The sequence below is a fragment of the Somniosus microcephalus genome, unplaced genomic scaffold (assembly GCF_052327205.1).
Source record: "Somniosus microcephalus isolate GS21.2 unplaced genomic scaffold, FLI_Smic_1.0 unresolved_chr8, whole genome shotgun sequence".
Taxonomy (NCBI): Eukaryota; Metazoa; Chordata; class Chondrichthyes; order Squaliformes; family Somniosidae; genus Somniosus; species Somniosus microcephalus.
Window position 1 is genome coordinate 3,950,671 of NW_028225186.1, and position 21,393 is coordinate 3,972,063.

General features: G+C 47.4%; 4 non-coding genes across 4 annotated transcripts; 2 read left to right on the forward strand and 2 right to left on the reverse strand.

Moving 5' to 3' along the window:
* Positions 1–8,440: 8,440 nt before the first annotated feature.
* On the forward strand, positions 8,441–8,515 carry trnaa-ugc (transfer RNA alanine (anticodon UGC)). Its single transcript has one exon. It is a non-coding gene; the product is annotated as a tRNA-Ala (tRNA).
* Positions 8,516–8,834: 319 nt separating this feature from the next.
* On the reverse strand, positions 8,835–8,923 carry trnar-ucg (transfer RNA arginine (anticodon UCG)). Its single transcript is given in 2 exon segments — positions 8,835–8,870; positions 8,887–8,923. It is a non-coding gene; the product is annotated as a tRNA-Arg (tRNA).
* A 3,400-nt stretch (positions 8,924–12,323) lies between these two features.
* trnas-cga (transfer RNA serine (anticodon CGA)) lies at positions 12,324–12,405 on the reverse strand. The gene has a single exon. It is a non-coding gene; the product is annotated as a tRNA-Ser (tRNA).
* A 2,424-nt stretch (positions 12,406–14,829) lies between these two features.
* On the forward strand, positions 14,830–14,923 carry trnar-ucu (transfer RNA arginine (anticodon UCU)). The gene is made up of 2 exons: positions 14,830–14,866; positions 14,888–14,923. It is a non-coding gene; the product is annotated as a tRNA-Arg (tRNA).
* Positions 14,924–21,393: the final 6,470 nt, after the last annotated feature.

The window sequence follows — 21,393 nt, forward strand, 5'->3', positions numbered from 1 at the left end:
AAGGCTCCAGCACCAGAAAATGTGTCGCAACTGAGGTCATTCCTCGGGTTGGTGAACTACTACCATAAGTTCTTGCCGAATTTATCTACAATTCTGCACCCACTGAACGCCCTCCTTCAAACTGGTGTAACATGGAAATGGAGTGATGAGTTTAAGCGTGCCTTTCAGGAATGTAAATGCCAAATCACTTCAAAAGAAGTATTGGCCCACTACAACCCAACACTACCGATTCGGTTGGCATGTGATGCGTCGCCATACGGCATTGGAGCGGTGCTGTCACACAAATTCCGTGACGGTTCAGAGAGGCCAATAGCCTTTGCATCGCGCTCGCTAACGTCAGCAGAGCGTAACTACGCCCAGATTGACAGGGAGGCCCTCAGCCTGGTGTGGGGGGTGAAGAAGTTCAATCACTATCTGCACGGGCAGAAATTCACCCTACTGACTGATCATCAACATCTGGTCTCAATTTTTAACCCAAAGAAGGGCGTTCCGGTGATGACGGCGCAACGGCTGTAAAGATGGTTACTTTTTCCAGGGGCACATCAGTATGACATAGAGTAGAAAGGTACGAAACAACATGGAAACGCTGATGGGCTGTCGTGCCTACCGTTGCCTACGGCGGAAGAAGCACCTGCAGTGGACCCGGTGGAGGTATTCCATGCGACCATAGCCGAATGTTTACCTGTTACAAACGCAAGTATTGAGAAGGAAACCCGAAATGACCCGAAACTCTCTCGGGTCTATGATTTGACGGTGAAGGGTTGGCCAGCATATCGTGACTCACTGTTGCCAGCATTCTCGCCAAGGAGGGAACAGCTGTCAGTGTGCCAGGAAACCTTGATGTGTGGACCCCGAGTGGTAATTCCACCCAAGTTGAGAGATAGATTACACAATTAGCTTCATGAGGGTCATCTGGGAGGGGTAAAAATGAAGAGCCTAGCCAGGGCGTTTGTGTGGTGGCCGGGAATCGATAAAGAAATCGAGGATATGACCAAGAGATGCACAGGATGCCAGAAGGTCCAAAACGCTCCACCACAGGCCCCGCTACATCCATGGGAGTGGCCCTCACCTCCATGGCAACGGGTACACATTGATTTCGCTGGTCCATTTATGGACTCAATGTTTCTAATCGCTGTGGATGCACATTCGAAATGGCCAGAGGTCATTAAAATGTCCTCCACCACCACGGAGAAAACTATTGCAGTCCTAAGGACCATCTTCGCCAGGAATGGGTTGCCAGAACAGATCTGTTCCGACAATGGCCCACAGTTTGAGTCTGAGGATTTCCGGAGGTTTCTGAAGAATAATGGGGTGAAACATTACACATCTGCCCCATATCATCCAGCCACAAATGGATTGGCTGAGAGGTTTGTTCAGACCTTTAAAAAGGCCATAAAGGCAATGTATAATGACGACATACCACTGCAACACAAGGTGGATAACTTCCTGTTTGCCTAACTCCAGCCGTACTTTTTTTCAACCGGAGACTAAGATGTCGCTTGGATTTGCTCAAAACAAACATAAGACGAGATGTTGAGGATAAGCAGTTCCAGCACATAAATGAGAAGCCAACCAGGAGCTTCAAGATAGGGCGACCAGTCTTGGCCCGCGACTACCGAACAGAAAATGGCATACAGGCACGATATGCACACAGCAGGGACCACTAATGTACACAGTGGACGTTGGAGAGAGCATCGTGAGACGCCATGCTGACCAGATTCTAGAGGCACAGGAACAAGCCAAACCTGTACCACAAGCATGTGCACCTGGTAATGAGCCCAAAGTACAGTTTGCGTCTACCTCAGAACCAGGGGTATTGGAAGCTGGCGAACCAACCAATGACAATGAGCCAGAATTGACTCCACCACCAGAACAGGGTACTCGAGAAAGGCGCTATCCAGTCCGGATCAGGAAGCCTCCTCAAAGACTGAAATTATAATTGACTATTTCAGTTGATGTATATATTACTGAGAAAATTGTAATTGTAATTAGTTATTATTTAGTAGTTAAATGAATGTTAGATACTGTTTATCTAAAAGGGGAGGAATTGTTTTGTATGTACCTTTAAGGGAATAACTGGTCTTAGACTGCAGTACCAGCAGTGACCACCCCTTTATAGAAGGCCCTAGCAGGCTTCTGTAGTTTCAGTTTCAAGCTGCCTCTTGTTCAGTAAAGTACCTGTTAAACTGTTCTCCCGAAGTCCGTGTATTATTGAGGCGCGGACTTTACATGTTTGATCCACGTCATGCCATTTCCTTATTCCACATTATAATTACGTCTGTCTCTGCCTCTAATGGACCCACCTTTAATTTCACTTATCTCTTCCTTTTTACACACTTAAAGCTCTTACAATCTGTTTTTAAATTTCTTGCTCATTTACTCTAATTCTATTTTCCCTCTCTTTATCAATCACTTGGTCATCTTTTGCTGATTTTCAAAACATGCCCAATCCTCAGGCTTACTACTATTTTTTGTAACATTGTAAACCTCTTTTTTTTATCTAAAACTATCACGAACTTCTCCAGTTAGCCATGCTTGTACCACTTTTTCAGTGTCGTTTTTATTCCTCAACGGAATGTATATTCGTTGAGAATTCTGAATTATTTCTTTAAATGTTTGCCATTGCTTATATACCGTTATATATTGTAACTAATTTCACAATCTACCTTAGCCAACTCGCCCTATATAACTCCGTAATTCACTTTGTTTAAATTTAAGCCCCTAGTTTCTGACTTAACGGCATCATTCACAAACGTAATATGAAATTCTATCATATTATGACCAATCTTCTCCAGAGGATCCTTTATGATAAGGTTACTAAATAACTCTGTCTTATTGCACAATACAAGATCTAAGTTAACCTGTTCAACCAGAGCTCACAAATTTAAGGTGATTGGCAAAAGAACCAGAGGCGACATGTGGAAATATATTTTTAAGCAGCGAGTTGTTATGATCTGGAATGGGTGGTGGAAGCAGATTAAATAGTAACTTTCAAAAGGGATTGGATAAATACTTGACGAGAAAATGTAGATGGCTTTGGGGAAAGAGCAGGGGAGTATTACTAACTGGATAACTCCACCAAAGAGCTGTCACAGGCACAATGGGCCAAATGGCCTCCCTCTGCGCTGTCTCACACTGTGACAGTATGATTGAACTTGACATGTAAATTAATCCCATCAATCCCAAATCACATGGGTTTGCGGCACCATTTCTCCAGCGAACCCTGACCAAAATGACCAACCTCTCTCTCTCTCTCTCTCTGTCTCTCACTCTCTCTGTCTTTCTCTCTCTGTCTCTCTCTCTCTGTCTGTCTCTCTCTGTCTCTGTCTCCCTCTCTCTCTGTCTCTCTGTCTCCCTGTATCTCTCTCTGTCTCTCTGTCTCTGTCTCGCTCTCTCTCTCTCTGTCTCTGTCTCGCTCTCTGTCTCTCTCTCCCTGTCTCTCTGTCGCTCTGTCTCTGTCTCTGTCTCGCTCCCTCTCTCTCTGTCTGTCTGTCTCTCTCTCTCTCTGTCTCTCTGTCTCTCTCTCTGTCTCTCTCTGTCTCTCTTTCTGTCTCTGTCTCTCTCTCACTCTCTCTCACTCTCTCTCTCTCTGTCTCTCTCTGTCTCTGTCTCGCTCTCTCTCTTTCTCTCTCTGTCTCTGTCTCTCTCTCTTTCTCTGTCTCAGTCTCTGTCTCGCTCTCTGTCTCTGTCTCTACCTCTCTCTCTGTATCTCTCTCTCGCTATCTCTCGCTCTCTCTCTCTCTCTCGCGCTCTCTGTCTCTCTGTCTGTCTCTCTCTCTCGCTCTCTCCCTCTTTCACTCTCTCTCTCGCTCTCTCTCTCTCTCTGTCTCTCTCTCTGTCTCTTTCTCTGTCTGTCTGTCTCTCTCTCTCTCTCTCTCTCTCTCTGTCTCTGTCTCTCTCTCTCTCGTTCTCTGTCTCTGTCTCTCTCTCTCTCTGTCTCTCTCTCTCTGTCTCTCTCTCTGTCTCTCTCTCTCTCTCTCTCTCTGTCTCTCTCTCTCTCCCTCATTCACTCGCTCTCTCCCTCTCTCTCTCTCTCTCGCTCTCTCTCGCTCTCTGTCTCTCTCTCTGTCTCTCACTCTGGCTGTCTGTCTCTCTCTCTCTCACTCTCTCTCACTCTCTCTCACTCTCTCTCTGCCTCTCTCTGTCTCTGTCTCTCTCTCTCTCGTTCTCTCTCTGTCTCTGTCTCTCTCTCTCTGTGTCACTCTCTCTCGCTCTCTGTCTCTCTCTCTCTCTCTCGCTCTCTCTCTCTCTCTCGCTCTCTCCCTCTTTCACTCGCTCTCTCCCTCTCTTGCTCTTTCACTCACTCTCTCTCTCTCTCTCTCTCTCTCTCTGTCTCTCTGTCCTGAAGTCCGGCAGCAAACAGCACTCAGCACAGGTAAACTTGTCCATTCATAAGCAGAGGTTATGTTAAATTTATATAGAACCATGGTTAGGCGGCACTTAGAATACTGTGCAGTGTCCTGGTCTCCATTTTGCAAAAAAATATAGAGAACTGGCGAAGGTGCAAAGAAGATTGAGAAGAATGATGCCAGAACTGAGAGGTATAAATATCAGGATAGTCTGAACAGGCTGGTGCTCTTTTCTATGGAAAAGGGAGGCTGAGAGCTGACCTTTAAAATTCTTTTAAATTATGAAGGGTTTTGATATTTCAAATTAATGAACAGATCCGCTTCGAACAGGGTTCAAACCAATGCGCCTAATTCACAATGAACTCCGAGACCAACGCCGCAACCAATCAGATATCGCAGCTGAAAGTACATCTCTTAGAAACAGGCACAGATACAGAATGATCATAGAATCATAGAATGGTTACAGCACAGAAGGGGGCCATTCGGTCCATCAAGCCCGTGCTGGCTCTCTGCATGAGCACTTCAGCTAGTCCCACCAGCACACCTGCCCGTGCCCCGCAGCTCTGCAATTTCTGCTCATTCAGGTACTTATCCAAGTCGCTTTTGAAGGCTATGATTGAATCTGCCTCCGCCACCCTTCCCAGTTACTAACCACTCACTGCGTAAAAAAGTTTTTCCACGTGTCGCCTTTTAGATCTTCTGCAAATCACATTACATCCGTGCCCTCCGGCTCTCGACCCTTCTGACATAAGAACATAAGGAATAGGAGCAGAACTAGCCCATTTGGTCCTTCGTGCCATTATCTGCTCTGACTGGACCGCTCATGATTTTGAAATGGACCGGGACTGACAAGATCTGTAGAAACAGCACATCCCATTTAAACAGGCACAGAATGATCCGGGGCTGACAGTACATCCCTTTTAAACAGACACAGAAAGATCCGGAACTGACAGCACATCCCTTTTAAACAGACACAGAATGATCCGGGATTGACAGCACATCCCTTTTAAACAGACATAGAATGATCCGGGACTGACAGCACATCCCTTTTAAACAGACACAGAATGATCCGGAACTGACAGCACATCCCTTTTAAACAGACACAGAATGATCCGGGATTGACAGCACATCCCTTTTAAACAGACATAGAATGATCCGGGACTGACAGCACATCCCTTTTAAACAGACACAGAATGATCCAGAACTGACAGCACATCCCTTTTAAACAGACACAGAATGATCCGGGATTGACAGCACATCCCTTTTAAACAGACATAGAATGATCCGGGACTGACAGCACATCCCTTTTAAACAGACACAGAATGATCCGGGATTGACAGGCAGCCTTCAGTTGTCTGTAAATAAACAGACTTTCTAACATGCACCGTTCACATTCACCCACCAGGGCGCACACTCGCGTTTACTTACACTGCAGAATTGCTTACATGCACCGTGCCTGTTAACCCACCAGGTGGGGCACATTCGCCATCATTTTTAAAGTATACTTATATTAATAGCAATTTTTGTAAACAAGTCTATTATTTTCCCCTAATACTCCGGTCTAGCAAAAGTCTATCGATCTCAGATATACAATCATTAAATGATCGAGCAATAACTGCCTTTTGTGGGAGGAGTTCCACAGTTCGACCTTTCTTTGTATGAAGAAATGTTTCCTAATTTCTCTCTTGAACGGCCTGGTTCCTGTTTTAAGGTTTGGTCCTCTTGACCTAGACTCTATCTCCCCCCACCCGCCCCCGACACCTCCCCCCCCACCCCCATTCCTCGCCCCAGCGGAAAACGTTTCCCTCTGTCTACTCTATCAATTGCCTTCAATACCCTAAAAATCAGAATCTGCCCACATGGCAGACTGGTAAGACAGGTAAACGCCCAAAGGATCCAAGGAAAGTGACAAGTTGGAAGCAAAGGGTAGTGGTCGATGGGAGTTTTTGTGACTGGAAGGCTGTTCAGTGGGATTCGGGAGGGCTCAGTACTAGATCCCGTGCTTTTTGTGTTATATCTCACTGATTTAGACTTCAATGTAGGATTAAGAAGTTTGCCGATGTTATATAAACATTGTCCATGTGGTTGTTAGTGAGGAAGAAAGCTCCAGACTGCAGGACGTTATCAATGAATTGGTCAGGTGGGCAGAAAAGTGGCAAATGGAATTCAATTCGTGGAAGTGAGAGGTAATGCATTAGGAGAGGCCAAACAGGACAAAGGAATACACAATAAATGGTAGGATATTGAGAAGCGTAAAAGAACAGAGCGACATTGGAGAGCATGTCCACAGGTTCTTGAAGGTAGCAGAACAGGTAGATAAGGTGTTTAAGAAGGCAATAGCAAAAGACTGCGGATGCTGGAATCTGAAAAAAAAACAAAAAGAGCTGGCAATATTCAGCAGGTCATTATTTCAGATTGCCTGCTGAATATTTCCAGCATTTTCTGTTCTTATTTCAGATGAGCTGCTGAATATTTCCAGCAGTTTCTGTTTTATTATTGGTTAAAAAGTCTAAGGGAATATTTTCCTTTATTAGGCGGCAGGTGGTTAAGAAGGCAAATGGTATCTTGGCCTTCATAGCGAGAGGGTTTGAGCACAGGAACAGGGATGTCTTGCTGCAGTTGTACAGGGCCTTGGTGAGACCACATCTTGAGTATTATGTACAGTTTTGGTCGCCTTTTCTGAGGAAGGATGCTTTGCCATGGAAGGACTTCTGCAAAGACTCACCAGGCAGATAGCTGGGATGGCAGGAATGATGTATGAGGGGAGATTGTGTCGATTGGGCTTATAATCACTGGAGTTTAAAAGAATGACAGGGGATCTAATTGAAACGTATAAAATTCTGACAGGACTGGACTGACTAGATGCAGGATCGATGTTCCCGATGGTCGGTGAATCCAGAACCAGGGGTCACAGACTAAGGATAAGGGGTAAGCCATTTAGGACAGAGATGAGGACGAATTTCTTCATCCAGTGAGTGGTGAACCTATGGAATTCTCTACCACAGAAGGCAGCAGAGGCCAATACATTAAATATATTCAAGAAGGAGTTGGATATATTTCTTAAGGCTAAAGGGATCAACGGTTATGTGAAAAATCAGGAACCGGATACTGAATTTGGATGATCAGCCATGATCGCATTGAATGGTGGAGCAGTCTCGTGGGGCCGAACGGCCTACTCCTGCTCCTATCTTCTATGTTTCTATGTTTCTATTAGCCAAGGCATAGAATTCAAGAACAGGGAGGTTATGCTTGAACAGTATAAATCACTAGTTAGGCCGCAGCTAGAGTACTGAAGACAGTTTTGGTCACCACAGTACAGGAAAGATGTGATTGCACTAGAGAGGGTACAGAGGAGATTTACTAGGATGTTGACAGGACTGGAAAATATTAGCTATAAGTAAAGATTGGATAGGGTTGGGTTGTTATCTTTGGAGCAGAGGAGGTGGAGGGGAGACATAATTGAGGTGCATAAAATTCTGAGGGGCCAAGATAGAGTGGATAGGAAGGACCTATTTCCCTTAGCAGATATGTCAATGATCAGGGGCGTAGATTTAAAGTAACTGGTAAAATGGTGAAAGAGGAGTTGACAACAACCATTTTCACACAGAGAGTGGAGGGAATCTGGAAGTCACTACCGATCACATTAATAGAAAGCACTATGGATATGTACTTGAAGTGCTGCAACCTACAGGGCTACAGACCCAGAGCTGGAAAGTGGGATTCGGCAAAATATCTCTTATTCGTCTGGCAAAGACACGATGGGCCGAAAGGCCTCCTTCTCTGGCGTAAATTTCTGTATTTCTGTGATCTCTGCCCTTAATCTTCAATATTCCAGGGAATACAAGCCTAGATTATGTGATCTCTGCTCATAGCCTAACCCTTGGAGCCCTGGTAACACGCTCGTGAATCTGCACCACGCTCCCTCCAAGGTCAATATATCCTTTCTAAGGTGCAGTGCGCAGAACTGTACACAGTGGCCTAATCAGGCCTCTGTACAGCTGTCACACAACTTCCTTCCATTTACATTGTGCAGGGCAGTTGTCTAATAGTTTGCACAGGTCATTTCACTGTTGAAAGGTTACATTTGTGCAACTGCGATGGCCGAGTGGTTAAGGCGTTGGACTTGCAACCCAATCCCAGCGCAGGTTCAAACTCTGCTTGCAGCGATTCTACTGCAATTTCTTTACTTTATTTCATTAGTTCACTGTGGAGATCACTGGCCCCGAAACTGATCAGAATTCTCTCCACTGCACGTTATTACACTGATTAACCCAAAGCTGTTGTTCCAATTGGAAACACTAATTTGTCATCAATTAGAAGTTGTGGATTTGTTTGAAACTGTTGGCAAAGATCAGTGAGGAATTTACACATAAGACAGCATGTAAAAATTCCATTTAATAAAGAACCCTGCAATGCTTGGAAGGAAAAGTGTGGAAACGCGGTTTGGTTTTCTGAAGTTGAACATGAATTAAAAAGTGTGTAAAACGACCACGGCAGGACTCGAACCTGCAATCTTCTGATGGCTTCAGAATTTACACCGAAGTCAGACGCCTTATCCATTAGGCCACGCGGCCACACAAAGAAAAGCTGAACAAATCCTAATAATGAGTGATGAAACTCCGTCACTGTGTTCATTTCAATAACAACAGAGAATGCTGGAAACACTCAACAGGTCAGGCAGCATCGAGTGAGGGTGAAACAGAGTTAACCTTTCAGGTCGAACCCTTCATCAGAACTGGAAAAGATTAGGGAAGAGGGATTTTTAAGCAGGGGTGGGTGGAGGCGAGGTAAGAATAAACGGAATGTCTGTGATAGAATGGAAGGCAGGAGAGATTGACTTACAAAAGGGATGATGGTGCAAGGCAAAAGCAGAGGTAATAGGACACGTTAACGATCAAAAGATGGCTCAATATGAGGTGTGAATGATTATGGCAGAAACATTAACAAATGTCATGTGAGGAAACATGGGAACAAATTAAAAAAATAAAAGAAATACAGGGGCCAATTTATAGCCTGAAATTGTTGAACTCGGTGTTAAGTCCAGAAGGCTGTAAAGTGCCTAATAGAAAGATGAGGTGCTGTTCCTCGAGCTTACGTAGAGCTTCATTGGAACAGTGCAACAGGCCAAGGAAGGAGAGATCAGAGAGGGAGTGGAGCAGATAATTATAGTGACAGGTGACCGGAAGCTCGGGGTCACACTTGCCAACTGTTCTGCAAAGCGGGCACCCAATCTGCATTTGGTGTCACAATGTAGATTCAGCGAATACAGTAACTAAATTGTAAGAAGTACAAGTAATCGCTGATTCACCTGGAAGGAGTGTTTGGTGCCCTGGGCGATGGGAAGGAAGGAGTTAAAAGGGCAGGTGTTGCATCTCCTGCACTTGCATGGGATGGTGCCGGGCAAAGGAGAAGGGGTGTTGGGGTGATAGAGGAGTGGACCAGGCTGCCATGGAGAGAGCGGTCCCTTCGAAATGCTGAAAGGGAGGAGGGGAAGATGTGTTTGATGCTGGAGGTGGTGGAAATGGCGCAGGATGATCCGTTGAATGTGGAGGCAGGTGAGGACAAGGGAGGAACCCTATCATGTTTCTGGGAGTGAGCGGAAGGGATGAGAGCAGTAGTGCGGGAAATGGAACAGACACGGTCGAGTGTCATGTCGACCATGGTAGAGGGGGATCCTCAGTTGAGGAAAATGGAAGACATACCGGAAGCACTGGTATGGAAGGTGGCATCATCAGAACAGATGCAACGGAGACAGAGAAACTGGGAGAATGGAATGGATAAATCCCCAGGGGTCTTGACAGGGTAGATGCTGAGAGGGTGTTTTCCCTCATGGGGGAATCTAGAATCAGGTGGCATAGTTTCAGAATAAGGGTTTGTCCATTTAAGACGCAGATGAGGAGGAATTTCTTCTCTCAGAGGGTTGTGAATCTTTGGAATTATCTACCCCAGAGAGCTGTGGAGCCTGAATCATTAAATATATTCATGGCTGAGATAGACAGATTGTTGAACTATCAGAGCGTCAAGGGTTAAGGGGGAACAGGCAGAAAAGTGGAGTTAAGGCCAAGAGCAGATCAGCCATGACCTTATTGAATGGTGGAGCAGGTGCGAGGGGCTGAATGGCCTACTCCTGCTCCTATTTCTTATGTTCTTATGTTCTTATAAGGGCAGCAGGTGCATGGGAAAACCATCACCTCCAAGTTCCCCTGCAAGTTACACACCATCCCGACGTGAAAATATATCACCATAACTTCATCGTCGCTAGGTCAAAATCCTGGAAATCCCTCCCTAACAGTACTATTGGAGTACCTTCACCTCATTGACTGCAGCGGGCCAAGAGGGCTTCTCACTACCACCTTCTCAAGGGCAATTAGGGATGGGCAATTAATGCTGGCCTTGCCAGCGATGCCCAAGTCCTAGGAACAAATTAAATTAAATTAAAATTGTCACGACTGGATGTGGAAGGATTGCAGAGCTTTGATCTGATCCGTTGGTTGTTGGGTCGCTTAGCTCTGTCTACACATGCGGTTTCCATAGTTTAGCATGTGTGTAGTCCTGAGTTGTAGCTTCATGAGGTTGGCACCTCATTTTAGGTACGCCTGGTGCTGCTCCTGAAATGCTCTTTTACACTCCTCATTGAACCAGGGCTGGTCCCCTGTCTTGATGCTAATGGTAGTGTGAGGAATACACCGGTCCATCAGGTTACAGATTGTGGTGGAATAGAATTCCAAAACTGAGGCCCCCTCTGCCCTCTCAGGTGGACATAACAGATCCCATGTCACAATTGTAAGAAGAGCAGGGGGTGGTGAGGTTTACCCCGGTGTCCTGTCGCCAATATTTATCCTCAAATCACCATCACTAAAACAGGTTATCCTCGATTATCACATTGTGGGAGCTTGCTGTGCACAAATTGCCTGCTGCTCTTTTTCTTACATTACAACAGTGACTACAACTACATTGCCTGTAAAGCGCTTTGAGACGTCCTCAGGTGAAAGGCGCTGTAGAAATCAGAGTCTTTCTTTTACAGACTTCGAAGTCACAGAATCACAGGAACCCCACAGTGCAGATAGAGGCCATTTCGGCCCATCGAGCCTGCACCGACACATATCCCACCCGATCCCCGTAACCCCTACACCAACACATATCCCACCCTATCCCCGTAACCCCACATATTTAATCCCCCTAACACTAAGGGTCAATTTATCATAGCCAATCAACCTAACCCGCACATCTTTGGAATGTGGGAGGAAACCGGAGCACTGACAACTGACAAAAACCAAAAATCAACATAAATTGAATTTAACAGCAAAAGGAGTTAAGGCAGGTCGGTTAGTTCAGTAGGTTAGAGCGTAGAGCTAATAACGCCAAGGTCGTGGGTTCGATCCCCATATGGGCCATTTACTTTTTGATGGTGTGGGTAGTTTCTTAATTTTGCTATTTGCTGAAAAGATTGGAGCTGTCATACTTTGAAGCAAAGCTACAAAACCTTAGTTCTGCAGAGAGCTCAAGGAACTGGAAGGTTGACCCTGTGTCTATCTGTCCACAGATGGCGCTGATCTGCAAATTACTACTACTGATCGCGTGGCCTAATGGATAAGGCGTCAGACTTTGGTTTTAATTTCTGAGGTTATCAGGATATTGCAGGTTCGAGTCCTGCCACGGTCTTTTTACACACTTTTTAATTCGTGTTCAGTTTTACAAAACCAAACCGTGTTCCCACTTAGTTGCTGAAGGTGATTCCATAACAAACACTGCAGGGCTCTTTATAATTAGTATTTTTGATGCTGCTTTGTGTGTGTATTGCTCACTAGTTCCCAACAAATCCACAATATCTAATTGATGCCGATAAATTATTAGTGTTTCAATTGGAACTTTGGGTTAATCAGTGTAATAAAGTGCAGTGGAGGGAATTCTGATCAATTTCGGGGCCAGTGATCGCCACAGGGAGCCGATGAAATAAAACATTTGCATCAAAGTCGCTGCGAGCAGGGTTCGAACCTGCGCGGGAAAACCCCATTGGATTTCGAGTCCAACGCCTTTACCACTCGGCCATCGCAGCTGCACATTAACAGTAAGAAAATGCTTCCTACTGTGAGTGAGTCAGGAACTAGCTCAGAGAAGACAGATCATAAATGCTCACCGATAAATCCAGCAGGGAATTCGGGATTAACTTCTTTGGCCAAAGAGTGCTGAGAATGCAGTAGTTGAGGTGAATACTACTAGATGCATTTAAGAGGAAGGGAGAAAGGAATAGAAGGATATGCTGATAGGATTTTTAAAATTCGTTTATGGGTTGTGGGTGCGCTGGCAAGGCCAGCATTAAATGCCCATCCCTAATTGCCCCTTGAGAAGGTGGTGATGAGCCGCCTTCTTGAACCGCTGCAGTCCGTGTGGTGAAGGTACTCCCACAGTGCTGTTAGGGAGGGAGTTCCAGGATTTTGACCCAGCGACGATGAAGGATCGGCAACATACTTCTAAGTCAGAATGGTGTGTGACTTGGAGGGGAACTTGGAGGTGGAGGTGTTCCCATGCGCCTGCTGCGCTTGTCCTTCTAGGTGGAAGAGGTTGCGTGTTTGGCAGGTGCTGCTGAAGAAGCCTTGGTGAGTTGCTGCAGTGCATCTTGTAGATGGTACGCACTGCAGCCACGGTGCGCCGGTGGTGGAGGGAGTGAATGTTTAAGGTGGTGGAAGGGGTGCCAATCAAGCGGGCTGCATTGTCCTGGAAGGTGTCGAACTTCTTGAGTGTTGTTGGAGCTGCACTCATCCAGGCAAGTGGAGAGTATTCCATCACACTCCTTACTTGTGCCTTGTAGATGGTAGAAAGGCTTTGGGAGTCAGGAGGTGAGACACCCGACGCAGAATGCCTAGCCTCTGACCTTCTCTTGTTGTCACAGTATTTATGTTCAATGGTAACCCCCAGGATGTTGGTGGTCAGCTCCTTTGTTCATGTTGGACCAAGGTTTTAATGAAGTCGGGAGCCGAGTGCTCTTGGCAGAACCCAAACCGGGCATCAATGAGCAGGTTATTGGTCAGTAAGTGCCACTTTACAGCACTGTGGATGATACGTTCCATTACTTTGCTGATGATTGAGAGTAGAGAGTAGACTGATGGGTCGGTAATTGGCTGGATTGGATTTGTCCTGCTTTTTGTGGACAGGACATACCTGGGCAGTCTTCCACATTGTTGGATAGATGCCAGTGTTGTAGCTGTATTGGAACAGCTTGGCTGGAGCACAAGTCTTCAGAATAATAGCCGGGGTGTTGTCGGGGCCCAGAGCCATTGCTGTATCCAGTGTGCTCAGCCTTTTCTTGATATCACGTGGAGTGAATCGAATTGGATGAAGACTGGCTTCTGTGATGGTGGGGACCTCAGGAGGAGGCTGATATGGATCAGGCCAGGTGGTCCGTCCAGTTTCATTTTTATTATTTTGTTTCATAGCGGTTTGTTACAACTGAGTGGCTTGCTAGGCCATGTCAGAGGGCAGTTAAGAATCAACCACATTGCTATGGGACTGGAGTCACACAAAGGCCAGACCGGTTAAGGACATTAGTGAACCAGATGGGTTTTTACGACAATCCGATAGTTTCATGGTTACCATTATTGATTCTAGTTTTATTTGGGGGGTGAGGAGAAATAGAGAAGGATGAGCCTCGTGTGGAGACCAGTTCGTGCAAATGGACTGTTTCTGTGGGGCAGACTCTATAATATTATGTAACACCCGTTTTAATCAGACACAGAATGATCTGGGACTGACAGCACATCCCTTTTAAACAGATACAGAATGACCAGGGACTTACAGCACATGCCTTTTAAACAGACACAGAATGATCCGGGACTAACAGCACATCCCTTTTAAACAGACACAGAATGATCCGGGACTGACAGCACATCCCATTTAAGCAGACTCAGAATGACCCGGGACTGACAGCACATCCCTTTTAAACAGACACAGAGTGATCCTGGACTGACAGTACATCCCTTTTGAACAGACACAGAATAATCCGGGACTGACAGCACATCCCTTTTAAACAGACATAGAATAACCGGGACTGAAAGCATGTCCCTTTTAAACAGACACAGAATGACCCGGGACTGACAGAACATCCCTTTTAAACAGACACAGAATAATCCGGGACTGACAGCATGTCCCTTTTAAACAGACACAGAATAAACCGGGACTGACAGCATGTCCCTTTTAAACAGACACAGAATGATCCGGGACTGACAGCATGTCCCTTTTAAACAGACACAGAATAAACCGGGACTGACAGCATGTCCCTTTTAAACAGACACAGAATGATCCGGGACTGACAGCATGTCCCTATTAAACAGACACAGAATGATCCGGGACTGAAAGTAGACCCCTTTTAAACAGACATGGAATGCTGCCTGACCTGCAGAGTGTTTCCAGCATTTCATCTGTTTATATTTCAGATTTCCAGCATCAACACTATTTTGCTTTTGTAATAGAAGTTTATGTAATTGGCTCTGTGGCGCAATGGATAGCGCATTGGACTTCTAGTTGTATGACAGATTAAGGCCGTTCAAAGGTTGTGGGTTCGAGTCCCACCAGAGTCGGATTTTGGGCGAGGGTTCGATGGTTCCTCCACTGACAGTACGTTTTGCAGTAAATCGGTAATTCAGAGAAGGGAAACGACCGCCCCGACACTTTCCCTCTGAGTATTCTCAACCCCTGAGTCAGTTGCACAGGAGCAGGAGGAGGCCATTCAGTCCCATGGCCGTTTTACATAGGAACAGGAGGAGGCCATTCAGCCCCTTTAGCCTGTTATACAGGAACAGGAGGAGACCATTCAGCCCCTCGAGCCTGTTACACAGGGACAAGAGGAGGCCTTTTACGCCTCGAGCCTGTTGCATTGGACAGGAGGAAGGCTTTCAGCGATACAAGATCTGTACAAGAACAGTAGAACTCCATTCAGCCCCTCGAACCTGTTACATAGGATGAAGAGGAGGCAAATCAGACCTATGATCCAGTTATAAAGGAACAGGAGAAGGCAATTCAGACCAACGAGTCTGTTTCACAGGAACAGCAGGAGGCCATTCAGCCCCTCAAACCTGCCACACATGAACAGGAGGAGGACATTCAGTCCCTCAAGCCTGCTACACTGGAACAGGAGGAGGCAATTCAGACACACGAGTCTGTTATACGGGAACAGGAGGAGGCCATTCAGCCCCTCAAGCCTGCTATACATGAACAGGAGGAGGCCATTCAGCCCCTCGAGCCTGTTATACATGCACAGGAGGATGCCATTCAGCCCCTCGAGCCTGTTACACAGTAACAGGAGGAGGCCATTCAGCCACTCAAGCCTGTTACACAGGAACAAGAGGAGACAATTCAGACACACGAGCCTGTTATACAGGAACAGGAGGAGGCTATTCAGCCTCTCGAGCGTGTTATACAGGAAAAGGAGGAAGCCATTCAGCCCCTCAAGCCTGTTAGACAGGAACAGGAGGAGGCCATTCAGCCCTTCAAGCCTGTTTTACATGCACAGGAGGATGCCATTCAGCCCCTCAAGCCTGTTAGACAGGAACAGGAGGAGGCCATTCAGCCCCTCGAGCCGGTTACACAGGAAGAGGAGGAGGCCATTCAGCCCCTCAAGCCCGTTATACATGAACAGGAGGAGGCCATTCAGCCCTTCAAGCCTGTTTTACATGCACAGGAGGATGCCATTCAGCCCCTTGAGCCTGTTACACAGGAACAGGAGGAGGCCATTCAGCCCCTTGAGTCTGTTATACAGGAACAGGAGGAGGCCATTCAGCCCTTCGAGTCTGTTATAAAGGAACAGGAGGAGGCCAATCAGCTCCTCGGGTATGTTACACATAAACAGGAGGAGGCCATTCAGCCCCTCCAGCCTGTTACGCAGGAACAGGAGGAGGCTATTCAGCCTGTTATGCAGGAAAAGGAGGAAGCCATTCAACCCCTCAAGCCTGTTACACAGGAACATCATGGGCAAGGAAACCTCCTGCTGATTACCACCTACCACCCTCCCTCAGCTGATGAATCAGTGCTCCTCCATGTTGAACACCACTTGGAAGAAGCACTGAAGGCAGCAAGGGCACAGAATGTACTCTGGGTGGGGACCTCAATGCCCATCACCAAGAGTGGCTCGGTAGCAGCACGACTGACCGAGCTGGTCGAGTCCTGAAGGACATGGCTGCCAGAATGGGCCTGCGGCAGGTGGTGAGGGAACCAACACGAGTGGAAAACCTTCTTGACCTCCTCCTGACCAATCTACCTGTCACAGATGCAAAAAGTTCAAAAAGTATTCATTGGCTGTAAAGCACTTTAGGTTGTCCTGAGGTCGTGAAAGGCCTGTAGAAATGCAAGTCTTTCTTTTACAACCTTCCAAGACAAAGTGACTTAGCTGGCAAAGACCAGAAACAGGGATGGTTCTATAGGTGCGATTTACAGATGGGCCGGTTAGCTCAGTTGGTTAGTGCGTGGTGCTAATAATGCCAAGATTGCGGGTTCGATCACCGTACGGGCTATTTATTTTTCGAGGGAAGGTTAGTTTCTTAATTTTGTAATATTTGAGCAGTTTAAAAGTTTAAAAAGTTTGGAAGGAAACTCATACGAGACCTACAAATCTGCAAAATCTTAGTTCTACCGAGAGTTCATGGACCTGAAAGGTTAACCCTGTGTTTTTCTGTGCACAGATGTTCCCTGACCTGTGGAGTGTTTCCAACATTTAATGAACAATTTCAGATCCAGCATCTGCTGCATTTCGCTTTTTATTTTAGCGCAGTGTCCTCGCTTCTATTAACAAAAGTCAAAAATAAATTGTAGCTAACGGAAAATGAAACTAGCTGTCACTATGAGCATTGGTGGTTCAGGGGTAGCATTCTCGCCTGCCACACGGGAGACCCGGGTTCGATTCCCGGCCAATGCAGGTTAACATTTTTAACAATTTATTTCAGAGCAAACACATCACATGAAACATGAATAATAAATTAGATGTTCCTGTGTAACTGGATCAAGGGAATGAATGGCCTCCACCTGTTCCTGTGTAACAGGCTTGATGGGCTGAATGTCCTCCTGCTACATTGTAACAGGCTCGAGGGGCTGAATGGCCTCCTGTTCCAGTGCAACAGGCTTGAGGGGCTGAATGGCCTCCTCCTGTTCCTGTGCAACATGCTCGAGGGGCTGAATGGCCTCCTCCTGTTCCTGTGTAACAGGTTCGAGGGGCTGAATGGCCTCCTGCTGTTCCGGTTTGACAGGCTCGAGGGGCTGAATGGCCTCCTCCAGTTCCGGTTTGACAGGCTCGAGCGGCTGAATGGCCTCCTCCTGTTCCTGTATGACAGGCTCGAGGGGCTGAATGGCCTCCTCCTGTTCCTGTTTGACAGGCTCAAGGGGCTGAATGGCCTCCTCCTGTTCCTGTTTGACAGGCTCAAGGTGCTGAATGGCCTCCTCCTGTTCCTGTTTGACAGGCTCAAGGGGCTGAATGGCCTCCTCCTGTTCCTGTGTAACAGGCTCGAGGGACTGAATGACCTCCTCCTGTTCCTGTTCGACAGGCTCAAGGGGCTGAATGGTCTTCTCCTGTCCCGGTTTGACAGGCTCGAGGGGCTGAATGGCCTCCTCCTGTTCCTGTGTAACAGGCTCGAGGGACTGAATGGCCTCCTCCTGTTCCTGTTCGACAGGCTCAAGGGGCTGAATGGTCTCCTCCTGTCCCGGTTTGACCGGCTCGAGGGACTGAATGGCCTCCTCCTGTTCCGGTTTGACAGGCTCGAGGGGCTGAATGGACTCCTCCTGTTCCGTTTTGACAGGCTCGAGGGGCTGAATGGCCTCCGCCAGTTCCGGTTTGACAGGCTGAAGGGACTGAATGGCCTCCTCCTGTTCCACTTTGACAGGCTCGAGGGGCTGAATGGGCTCCTCCTGTTCTGGTTTGACAGGCTCGAGGGGCTGAATGGCCTGCTCCTGTTCCTGTGCAACATGCTCGAGGGGCTGAATGGCCTCCTCCTGTTCCTGTGTAACAGGCTCGAGGGGCTGAATGGCCTCCTCCTGTGTAACAGGCTCGAGGGGCTGAATGGCCTCCTGTTCCAGTGTAACGGGCTCAAGGGGCTGAATGGCCTCCTTATGTTCCTGTTTGACAGGCTGGAGTGGCTGAATGGCCTCCTCCTGTTCCTGTTTGACAGGCTCGAGGGGCTGAATGGCCTCCTCCTGTTCCTGTTCGACAGGCTCGAGGGGCTGAATGGCCTCCTCATGTTCCAGTTTGACAGGCTCGAGGGGCTGAATGGCCTCCTCCAGTTCCGGTTTGACAGGCTCGAGCGGCTGAATGGCCTCCTCCTGTTCCTGTTCGACAGGCTCGAGGGGCTGAATGGCCTCCTCCTGTTCCGCTTTGACAGGCTCGAGGGGCTGAATGGCCTCCTCCAGTTCCGGTTTGACAGGTTCGAGTGGCTGAATGGCCTCCTCCTGTTCCTGTTTGATAGGCTCGAGTGGCTGAATGGGCTCATCCTGTTCCGGTTTGACAGGCTCAAGGGGCTGAATGGCCTCCTCCTGTTCCTGTTTGACAGGCTCAAGGGGCTGAATGGCCTCCTCCTGTTCCTGTGTAACAGGCTCGAGGGACTGAATGGCCTCCTCCTGTTCCTGTTTGACATGCTCAAGGGGCTGAATGGTCTCCTCCTGTCCCGGTTTGACAGGCTCGAGGGGCTGAATGGCCTCCTCCTGTTCCTGTGTAACAGGCTCGAGGGACTGAATGGCCTCCTCCTGTTCCTTTTCGACAGGCTCAAGGGGCTGAATGGACTCCTCCTGTTCCAGTTTGACAGGCTCGAGGGGCTGAATGGCCTCCGCCTGTTCTGGTTTGACAGGCTCGAGGGGCTGAATGGCCTCCTCCTGTTCCTTTGAACCATGTTTCAGGCACTGAAGTGGCTGATGTTCCGATTGTGCCCTCTGCTGTCCCGGCGCAGAAAGAAACACAGTCCCAGTGTATAAAACCCCAAGTCCTTGTACTTTCTTTCTTTCTTTGAATCTTTCTTTCATTTCTTCCTTTTCTGTGCCATATGCTCCTTAATCTATCGTTGCTTAGTGATAGATGTGTTCATATTTGCCGGTTTCAACGTGTTCATTGCTTCTGCTGATTTGAATTGTGTCGAAAAAGTGAACTGAATTTCTCCACCTGTATGAAGCATCCTTGGGTTCGAAGCTGTTTTGGTTTCAATCAAACAAACGCACAGATTTCTCGAACTCACTGAGCCTTTCCTGGCCAGTATTTGTTTCTTGCTTCCTTGCATTTGGAAAGGCCCAGGTTTCATCCCCGGCCTGTGCAGAGGTAGCTGACCTGAGCCTGGGCAGCGGTTACAATTGGTGTCTGTGGCCCTGTGTTAGAGAGAGGGTGAATGAGCCTGGCTTCTTGTCCACTCGCCCTGCTGGCTGTGGGCAATGGCTGAGCAGAGGACCAGTTGTGATGGGTGTCAGCAGGAGGGGAGAGGTGGAGAAGGGAAGTTGTAAAGATAAAGAAAGGGACTCTCAGCTGTGACAGCTGCTGCTGCCCACAGTAGGCAGTTTGGACAGTGGGTTACCACAGCCCATGACACACACGAGCCAATCCAGCCGCCTCGTGGACTGCCTTCACTTACACTTCTCCTTTTTAAGATGAAACTGTCATTTTATTCATGTGACGTCTAAACCACATCCCCTCTGATTGTCATTTCAAAACCATTGCACTTACAGTCTCAGCTCAACATCGGCAAACACCAGCAGCAAGCAGGTGAGATTTACAATCTCTTAATGATCAATGATCTTTCACAGGAACGTGTCAAATCAGTGCTATGTTGTTAAAGTCAACACAGGATGTCAAGGTCTTAGAGAGGGTGCAGAGGAGATTTACGAGAATGGTACCAGGGATGAGGGAATTCAATGATGTGGAGAGACTGGAGAAGCTGGGATTGTTCTCCTTAGAGCAGAGAGGGTTAAGAGGAGATTTGATAGAGATTTTCAAACTTATGAATAGTTTTGATAGCGTAAATAAGAAGTAGGTGTTTCCACTGGCAGAAGGTTCGGTAACCAGAGGACGCAGATTTATGGTGATTGGCAAAAGAACCAGAGGTGACATGAGGAAACATTTTTTTTAAGCAGCAAGTTGTTGTGATCTGGAATGCGCTGCCTGAAAGGGCGGTGGAAGCAGATTCAATAGTAACTTTCAAAAGGCAGTTGAATAAATACTTGAAGGAAAAACATTACAGGGCTATGGGGAAAGGGCAGGTGAATGAAATTAATTGCAGAGCTCTTTCAAAGTGCCGGCACAGGGCTATGGGGAGAGAGTGGGGCACTGGGATTTTTTGGGATTGATACAGGTCTATGGGGTGTGAGTGGGGCATTGTGATTAGTTTGGGATTGATTCAGGGCTATGGGGTGAGAGCGGGGCAGTGGGATTAGTTTGTGATTGATGCAGGTCTATGGGGTGTGAGTGGGGCAGTGGGATTAGTTTGGGATTGATTCAGGGCTATGGGGTGAGAGCGGGGCAGTGGGATTAGTTTGTGATTGATACAGGTCTATGGGGTGTGAGCGGGGCAGTGGGATTAGTTTAGGATTGATTCAGGGCTATGGGGTGTGAGCGGACCAGTGGGATTAGTTTTTGATTGATACAGGTCTATGGGGTGTGAGCGGGGCAGTGGGATTAGTTTGGGATTGATTCAGGGCTATGGGGAGAGAGCGGGGCAGTGGGATTAGTTTGGGATTGATACAGGTCTATGGGGTGTGAGCGGGGCAGTGGGATTAGTTTGGGGATTGATACAGGGCTATGGGGAGATAGCGGGTCAGTGGGATTAGTTTGGGATTGTTACAGGGCTTTGGGGAGAAAGCGGGACAGTGGGATTAGTTTGGGATTGTTACAGGGCTTTGGGGAGAGAGTGGGGCAGTGGGATTAATTTGCGATTGATACAGGTCTATGGGGAGATAGTGGTTCAGTGGGTTTAGTTTAGTATTGCTGTGGCAAAGACACAGAATTAACACAGTGGGCCGAATGGTCTCCTCTGCTCTGTAAATATCTATTGTTGGAGACTCCTGGGCAGCTTGCAACACACCATTTGCTGCA